The 9290-nt window shown below is 45.3% G+C and overlaps 1 pseudogene; it reads left to right on the top strand.

Annotated features, from left to right (window-relative positions):
* The first annotated feature begins 226 nt into the window (after positions 1-226).
* LOC123629782 lies at positions 227-9030 on the top strand (annotated as a pseudogene).
* The last annotated feature ends 260 nt before the right edge of the window (positions 9031-9290 follow it).

The raw sequence follows: 9290 nt of genomic DNA on the forward strand, positions 1-9290 counted from the left end.
GAGGATGGCTTGAGCCCAGGAGTTTGAGGTTGCCATGAGCTAGGCTGATGCCACGGCACTCTAGCCCCAGCAATAGAGCAAGACTGTGTCTCAAAAAAATAAAAATAAAAAAATAAATGTTCAAAACTATTCTCTAGACCCACCATAAATCATTTTAAACAAAGATTGAATACCGGTGTCTTCCTCCAATTTCTGACACCACAGTAGGGAGCAAACACAGCTCCCTATGTGGAGCTACATGGAGCTACATGGCTCCCAGTGGCTACACGGCGTCCACTGGCTACAGCAAGGCAGTCAGGTATGTCGATGGCAAAAGTGAGGGGCAGAGGAAACATGCAGGTTTCACAAAGGAAACAGCATTGGAATGAAACCTAAATGACTAACAGTGGTCAGAGAAACATTTCAGGCAGGGGTCAGATGTGGTGGCTCATGCCTGCAGAATCCTAGCACTCTGAGAGGCTGAGGCAAGAGGATCACTGGGGGTCAGGAGTTCGAGACCAGCCTGAGCAAGAGTGAGACCCTGTCTATACTACAATAAAAAAAAAAAAATAGAAAAAAATTAGCCAGGTATGGTGGTGTGTGCCTGTAGTTCCAGCTACTCTGGAGGCTGAGGCAGGAGGATCACTTCAGCCCAGTATTTTGAGGTTGCTGTGAGCTATGACGACACCACCACTCTAGCCCAGGTGACAGAGGGAGACTCTGTCTCCAAAAAAAAAAAAAAATGAGGCAGGGAAGACAATGAGGTCTTGTTGATGGATTTAATATGTTAGAAGATAAGCTAGGATACTCTCCAGTAACTCAACAAAAGTGCTTTAAATACTAATGAGTTTAACTCACAAACATGAAGTCCAAGGGTAAGCAGTTCCAGGAATGCTTAGTTCAATGGCTTAAAAACATACTCAAGAACCCAGTTGCTTTCCATTTGGGGTCTACCCTGCAAAGATTTGACTTTCATCCCATGTGCCCACCCTTATGGAGGCTGCCATAGCCTCAGTCATCCAATCCTTGCATAAACACAATCCTTGCATAAACACAATCAAAACCAGAACAGCCATTTCTCCTGGTGTGTCTCTTCTTGTCGGGGAATAAAACCCTTTCCCAGGAGACTGGATCTTACATCACAGTTGCATTATTGCCCATGCCTGAATCAATCACTTACAAGAAGAGTAGGATGATCAATTGGGTTGGACCAACCAACTTTCAACTGCATTGTGTGTAGAAAAGTCTATGAAGAACTTGAAACTCAATACCTGGACAAAATTGTGGTTCTGTTGGAAAGGAAAAATGGGATATTGACTCTCAGGTAGTAAATTAACAGAGTCTGCCTGAACTCTCAGCTCTCTGGCTTAGGTGAAAGGATAAATGTTGTACTCTTCATTGAGACAGGATCCATCAGAGGAGGAGCAGATGTGTGGGAAATTATGGTGAGATTTGGAACATACAGAATTTGGGGTGCCTGCAGGACATTTGGGGAATGTTTGCTAGGCAGTTGAGTATAGGGTCTGGGAGTCATGAGCAGAGTGCTGGTAGGTGAAGTCATAGGCATGAATAGAATTCTTGGTAGAAATACCAGCAATGAGAAGGGTTATGAGAAATCCTGGAGGAAGATTCATCTTTAAGAGGAGAACAGAGAAAGAAAAATCAAGAAAAGAGGTTGAAAGACTGAGACTGAAAGAGGAAAAAGATATTTTCTCTTGAATTCTAGAGGAAGAACAAAGGGATGACAGTGCACAGTTTTGTCAGACTTTATTATGGGCTTTGCCACCATGCCTATGAACTGTCACACAATGAGAACAATGAAGTAGCCGGAAGTAAGAGTGAACAGGAAAAATTGATGGAGTACATGGGCAGAATGTTTTTGATTTTGCACAAATCATTTAGACAGGCCTCACTAATTTATTTTGTCTATTATATATACATAGACAGAAAATCTATTCTCTGCTCCCAGGAAAGGGGAAGCCTGCTATCATAGCTTTCCTTGAACACACAGTGCTGTTCTAGAAAGGTGGAGGAAGGGGACTGGAGAGTGCAGAATCCCTGCAGTATCATTGGTGACTTGGGCAACAGTCTAAAATCTTTATTTGAAAAAAAGTTAGGTGCTGCCTAATGGCTGCAGAGAACAATGTCAGCGGCTATAAAATCTTTAATGGGTGGCTCATAATTTCTTCCTTCCCTTCAAATAAAACTCATGGTTCTTTTTGCTCAGAGAGTTCTTGGATTATGACTTGATTTCAGTGCCACATTCCTCATGACAGCAACACAAGACAGCGGGTGGCAAGTGCCATTAACACCATTTTACATGGGGGAACCCGGAGAAGCCTGGGAGTGAGTCACATAGGGTCACGGCATGGCCAGCTCAGGGCCCAGAAACCATGTTCTCCCTCCAATTCCCCAGTGGATTTTACCTAGAGAGAAACAACCTATATGTGGGTAAACCCACAGCTTTCAAAGACCTTTCCCATCCATTTCCTTATTTAATTTAAGGCTTTGCCACAATCTTGCCACAGTGTTATATTTCCTATCTTGAACTTAACCCAACCATTCCTTCAAAGACTTAGAACTTCGATTATAAATTCCCTAATGATACACTGGCTATCCAGAGTCAAAGTAAATAATGATAATATCATTTCTTCTTTGGAAATGGAAAACATTCTTTAAAAAAATAATAATAATATAATTTTTCCAGATGAAATGAAGCTTCTCCTGGAACAAAATGATAGTCAATGTTCCATTCAGAAAATGCCACTTGGAAAAGTCAATGAATCCATTTGGATTTCAAACTTCTGAGTCATTTGGGATCCCCTGATCTCTCTGCTTTGAAATTGTGAGCCACTTCCTATTCTTTTTATGACAGTTCAGATTTACTGTTAGAACTTCTTATTTTTCCTTTCCTAATATTTTAATTTTTCTCATTCAGAATAAGTTGCAATCATTCTTTTTCAGTCACAAGATGGCTGCATTTGAGCTTAATATACAACCCCATGTAATCAGAGAGTCGCGAATTAAAATAATCATAAGATGCCATTTCAAATGTTTCAGGTAGGCAAAGAGTAATAAATCTGGTAACACCGAGTGTTAGAGGTATGTGCTGTAGCAGGGACTCACGTGTTACCCAGGGCAGAGGAGGCTGGTACAAGCACTCGGAAAGCAACTTGGCAAAACTTAGTCAAGCTCAAGTGATACAGATCCTGTGACCCGGCATTTCCACTTCTTGGTGTTTCCTCTAGAATAACTCTTAACAGATGGACATAAATAAACACATACAGAAATATTCAGTGCAGGCCTATTAGCAATAGTGAAAAAGTAGAAGGAACCCAACTGTTCCTCAGGAAGATGAATGGATTGACTGTGTTTCATATTCAGCAGTGGAGAGTAGAGACTCCTACAAATATCCATGTGCAGATGATCTCAAACACATTCTTTTTGGATAGAAAAGTTGCAAAAGGGCCGGGCATGCTGGCTCAAGCCTGTAATCCTAGCACTTGGGAGGCCGAGGCGGGCGGATTGTGTGAGCTCAGGAGTTCGAGACCAGCCTGAGCAAGAGCGAGACCCCGTCTCTACTAAAAAAATAGAAAGAAACTATATGGACAGCTAAAAATATATATATAGAAAAAAATTAGCCGGGCATGATGGCACATGCCTGTAGTCCCAGCAACTTGGGAGGCTGAGGCAGTAGGATCGCTTAAGCCCAGGAGTTTGAGGTTGCTGTGAGCTAGGCTGACGCCACGGCACTCACTCTAGCCCGGGCAACAGAGTGACACTCTGTCTCAAAAAAAAAAAAAAGAAAAGAAAAGTTGCAAAAGAAGAGTGTGGTACTGTTTAGGAAAAAATGAATTACACACATACAAACAGACTGTCATACACAAAACATACACACTGAAAACATCAACAGGGATGATATAGACTGACTTTAGGATGCTGGTCATGTCACGGAGGGTATGAGAAGCGATGAGAACAGAATGATATTTTAACAGTCTCTATATTATTTTTTTGCAAAATTGAAAGATTGCAAAATAAAAATGAGAACTATCAACACTGTTTTCATCTTGCTGTTGAGTACATAGGGTGTGTCATATTCTCTGTCTTGCTCTACATTTGAAATATTTCATAGTTATACATGTTAAAATTGAAAGCTCCTGTTCTGGCAAAAGAGCCCAGCAGTAAAGGGAAGGTGATGACTAAATCAGATAGAAAAAGTCTGGAGCAGGACTTGGCACTGGTTTTCTGTAAATGGACAGAAAGTCCATATTTTAGACTGCAGGTGTTAGGTCACTGTCTCCACTACTCACCCACTCTGCTTTTGAGACAAGGCAGCCTTGGACAAAACATAAATGAAGGGGTGTGGCTATGTTCCAATACAGCTTTATTTACAAAAACAGACCTCAGGTTGGGTTTGATCCATGGGCCATGGTTTGCCTCAGTTTACGGTTTCTAGAGGTAAGTGGTTTCAGCAGACAAGCCATCTTAGGCTACAAGGGTGATGCTGGGGCCAGGGAACATCCGGATCTTTTTCTAGAGACTTATTTGGGCAGACAGACCATTACTGTCCCAGTCTAAGAACCCAAATCATCAATGCAGTATCTTTAGTAGCGGAGGCTGTGGCAGTATTAGAACTCGTAAAAATAATCTCTGAAGTTTAACATTGTTGGGGATTTTGCTTTGGAGGTTTCTGTTTGAGTCTTTCTTCACTTTGGTGGTGACAGCAAGTTTATGCCAGGTGTGCCTATCAATATTCAGCCCTGGGAGCCTCCCTTCAACCTTCCAAGGATGCCCGGGAATTCTTAGGTCACAGAAAATGTCTCAGCCCCATCCCGATCCCCATTCCTGCATAGCCCCGTACTGCCTTGACCTGACTTCTACAACTCAGTAAGGTCACCCTGGGAGGGAGCTCATCAGCTTAGCTGTACCCTTGGCCTTTGGTCACTTGCGTTCACCTGTCAGGAAGGATGACTCAGCACTGCTGTAGCCTTTCCTAGAAATCAGGAAACTGTATTGCTCAAGCTCCTGTTGGCAGAACCCTCTTCAGGTCTTGACACTTCTAAGAAGGGCTGATAGAAGGGCCCTGGGATGCTTTAGCTGCCTAGATACTCGACTGCTTTGGCCTCTGCAGCCCCTGTTCTGGTATCTACCATGGCCAGGCCCAAGGGCATTCACTTAAGAGAAAAACACTTCCACCGCCTCTCTCTCTGCACCACCAGCTTTGGCCAACCCAGTCTGCTCAGGCCATCAGCATTCACAGTCCTGACACCCCTTGCCAAGTGACAACATCGCCAGGCCAGAAGGATGGTTCATAAAACCAACAGCATTTATTTATGAGTTTCTTCTGCTAGAAGCCAACTACAAGATGTGAGAGTAAAATGAAGTATCCTCATGCTGTCGTTCCTGGCAGTTGTCACAACATTCTTGAAAAGTTAATTGTACGCCAACCATTTTTCTGAGTAGCAAAGTGATTCAGGACAGAGCAGGATGCTAAAGTACTAAATTCAGGTCCTGGAGGGGCCCGGTGACGTATGCACACAGGGACAGTTGGTGAACTGGAGACAGAGGCATGCACGTTTGTTCTCTCCCCCAGGAACCCTATGCCACCAAGGGCCGGCAGAGGAGGAGCTTGGCTTCATTGCTTTAACGCCCTGAAGAAAAGAGGCTGCAGCCTCATAGACACCAGGGCAGAACGCCTCTGGCCTGTTTGCCTGTTTGGACACTGAGATGCCATGTTACTGCTGCTGGGTGTGAAGGAGGAAAGAAAGGAGACACAGGAAAGGATAGAAGAGCCTGAGGTGGTCCCAGTCATCTAGATTTCAGCAGCCTCTCTTCCCTTTCCTGAAAATTGGAGGTTTACTTTTCTTCTTAGGTTCCTGGGAGACACAACTTTTAAAGGTGATGCTTTGAAAAGTTTGAAAGCGTTCAAAGGACGCATGTTGTTAAACCGCCGCATCTACTACTGTTGGCTATAGGAGCTTTGGTCCCAAATGAGTCTGAGCACGTTCTCTCCGACGACGAGGCGGACCTGCTGAGTGGCCGCACGCATTTCTGAGCCCGTCCACCCCGCGTGGGAAGCTGTTCCTGGAACCAGGATTTGAGGACCCGGCTGACTCTGTCAATCTTTCCTGGCTGGGACTCGCAAACTCTTGGTTGTGTTTACCCAGGATGTTAATAATTTTGGAAATCATTAAAATGGAACCAAAATACTTTCTTTTTAAGAGGCTACTGAGATCACAAGTCATTCCGCAAATATAATAAGCTGTGTAAGCTGAGCGTGTCCAATACTCGACACTTGCCACGAGCCAGCTGGAAGCGTGGCCATTTTCATATGACACCTCGTGTGTGGAACTAAGGAGGAATGAGAAGAGCCTTCTAAAAACTAGGCCTTAAAAGTGCAATAATTGTGTTGGACAAACTGTTTAAAAAAAAAAAAAAGAGAGAGAGAGAAAAAACTTTCTTTTTGTCCCCGCTCTCTGCTCTCAACTGCCCGTTGTCATCTCTGTGACCTAACTCCCGTGCTTTCGCCAGTGTCATCATCCTAAGGAATCCCATTAGGATTTTAAGGGACCCGCTTAGTTGTCACTTTCTATGCTCTTCCTGTTCCCTCTCCAGGCAGACCCAATGCTTTTGCTTTGCACCCTCACTGTCATTTGGGGTCACTGGTGTTCATCAAAGTTACCTGAGACAATTCTTAAAAATACAGATCTCAGATCTCACCCAACCTACTGATTCAGAATGCTTTGGGGTGGACCCTGGAGTCTGCATTCTAAAGCACTGCAGGCGATTCAGATGTTGTTGCTGGCAGGACCACGACTGTGCGAACCTAGGCCATTGCTGCTGTTTTTAGCCAAGAGGCAGCGGTGCTCACCCGCAGCTCAGATTTCACAGCCAAGATGCCTGGATTTAAGTATTTTACATACTACTGGTTATATGATCTTGGCAATCTCTCATTGCCAAGATCACATAACCAGTCCTCATCCATAAAATGCAGAAAACAGTAGTACCTACTTCATAGAACTCTGATAATTAAATAGGTTCATACAAGAAGGGAAGCTATCAGTGTCTGATGTGCTTTGAGAACTAATAAATATGTGCTACTAACATTAGCATGGATAAATTTATGACATTTATTAACAATTTGAGGAATTCAACATGCTTAATATTAAATTTTAGTCATTCTCTATACTTTGGGCTGATTAATATAATATTATAACTAATATTCACTATTATAACTATATAGTGACATATAGGGAGATTATTGTTGCATGTCCACTTTAGGGGGTGCATGTAAAAGGAATGGGAGTTTATTCAGCTCTGTAAGTGGTAAATACACAGAGAGGGAGTGAATAAACATGAAGACGATGCTGATGACAACAGCTGTGTCGGGAGCTACAGCTGTGAGACGAGACGGTTGTCATCTCTGTTGCTGGGTAACTGCTAGTGTGCCTTGAGGCCACTCAAGAAACTACAAACATTGAAAGTGGGAATTAAACTTACAAGTCCATCTTTCCCTTTAGTCAGACTTCGGTTTGCCTCCTACAAGACACATTTCAGACAGAGTAAGACTCATTGCTCTGCGATTCCCATCCCCGTTGAACTTGTGTGATAGTGTCCTAACACAAAGACTGAAAATATAATACATTCCTGTAAGCAAGCTTTGCATTGGCATCAGACAGTTTTAATGCAACCTGGAAAATGTCTCTGTTCACTACCAGGAATTGGTTTTCACTATGAGAATCTAATTTATGACTCATTTGAATGATTTGAATATCTGTGTGCAGATGTCCCGTGCTAAATGTTATATATTACTTATAAGTCATGCTAAGCAGAGACGCAACAATTTTCCTAGTCTGTGTCCATTTCTAGCTTGAATACTCGTCTTTAAGAAACTTGCGAACCACACCCACCTTCCTTCTACTTTTTACTTATTAATTTTTCTAATCATATCCATGTCTAGTGGTTAATTTTGATGGCTCCGGAGGTAGATGCCTGGCTTTAAATCCTGGGCCATTGCTCAGTGGTCGTGTGACCTTGGGCAAATAACTCAACCTCTGTGGGCCTCAGTTTCCTTCATTATAGAGTAAGGATAATAATACCACCTCCCACTTCAGGCTGTTTTTAGGATCAAATGAAATATCTATCACCTAGAACATACTAAAACACAGTAAATGTTGGTTATTAACTATTATTGGTACTTCTGCAAACTGGCTCGAGCTATCTCTTGACAGCATTTGCTTTGCAATTCTGTGATTGTTCAACATGTGTGTGTTTCCTAACTGTATTATAAATTACTTGCTGACCATTTTGTCCCTCTCCTTGTCTTGGGGCATTTTCTGGGTGCCATCAACAGCAGTACACAAATGTACTATTTAGTCACTTCTCGCCTCCACCTGCCGCTGGGCAACCAGTAGTCAGCCCCGCCCCGCCTGTCTCTTCTCGAAATAAAACAACTCTACAGCACTAAAAGGAAAACCGCGGATCGCGCACTCCATCGTCCATTCCAACCAACCCCTCTGACTATTCTTCTCGTTGCAGGATGTTCGGAGGCTTCTCCTGTCCTTGTTCCTGGTGGCCCTGCTGGTGAGGGTGGCGGGAGCCCGGGAGAACCGGCCGGCGGGCGCCATCCCCTCTCCTTCCAAGGACGGCAGCAGCGACAACTCGGAGCGATGGCAGCACCGGATCAGGAGGTGCTGGCCTCCAGCCAGGAGGCCCTGGTGGTCACCGAGAGCAAGTACCTCAAGAGTGACTGGTGCAGGACGCAGCCACTGCGGCAGGCGGTGGCGAGCAGGGCTGGGGCAGCCGCCGTCCTCCCCCCCTCTGCCGGGCCAGGGCGACTCCTAACATCCCGCGGCACGTGGAGGAGGAGGAGGAGGAGGAGGAGGAGGAGTCCTTCCCGTCCTGCGCCTTCTGCCAGGCCCAGCGCGTCACCTCCGTCCTCGCGGAGCTGAGTGCCCCGGCCTGGACCCGCCCTTCCGACTCAGAAAACTCCAGAAGGTGAAGCAGCGCAGGTGCGTGTCCGTGAACCCGAGCGACTCGGACAAGCAGTGAGCGTCCCCGAGGGCGCAGGCCGCTCTGCACGCGCCCCCGCCGCGGGTCGCGCCGCCCCCGTCCCCGTCCCCGTCCCCGTCCCTGTCCTCCGAGCCCACTCACGCGCTGCCTGGTGTCCCCACCCCCGCAGCGGCAAGCACGTCTCTTGGGGCTGACGGTGTCCTTGTCCAGCACGTGGACCCACCGCAAGTGGAGCTTTGCCGATGTGTCCCTGACCGACCCCGGCCCCACCAGAGCCTCCGGAACCGGGTTGTGGATCA

This window comes from Lemur catta, unplaced genomic scaffold, assembly GCF_020740605.2.
Source record: "Lemur catta isolate mLemCat1 unplaced genomic scaffold, mLemCat1.pri scaffold_43_ctg1, whole genome shotgun sequence".
NCBI classification, from domain to species: domain Eukaryota; kingdom Metazoa; phylum Chordata; class Mammalia; order Primates; family Lemuridae; genus Lemur; species Lemur catta.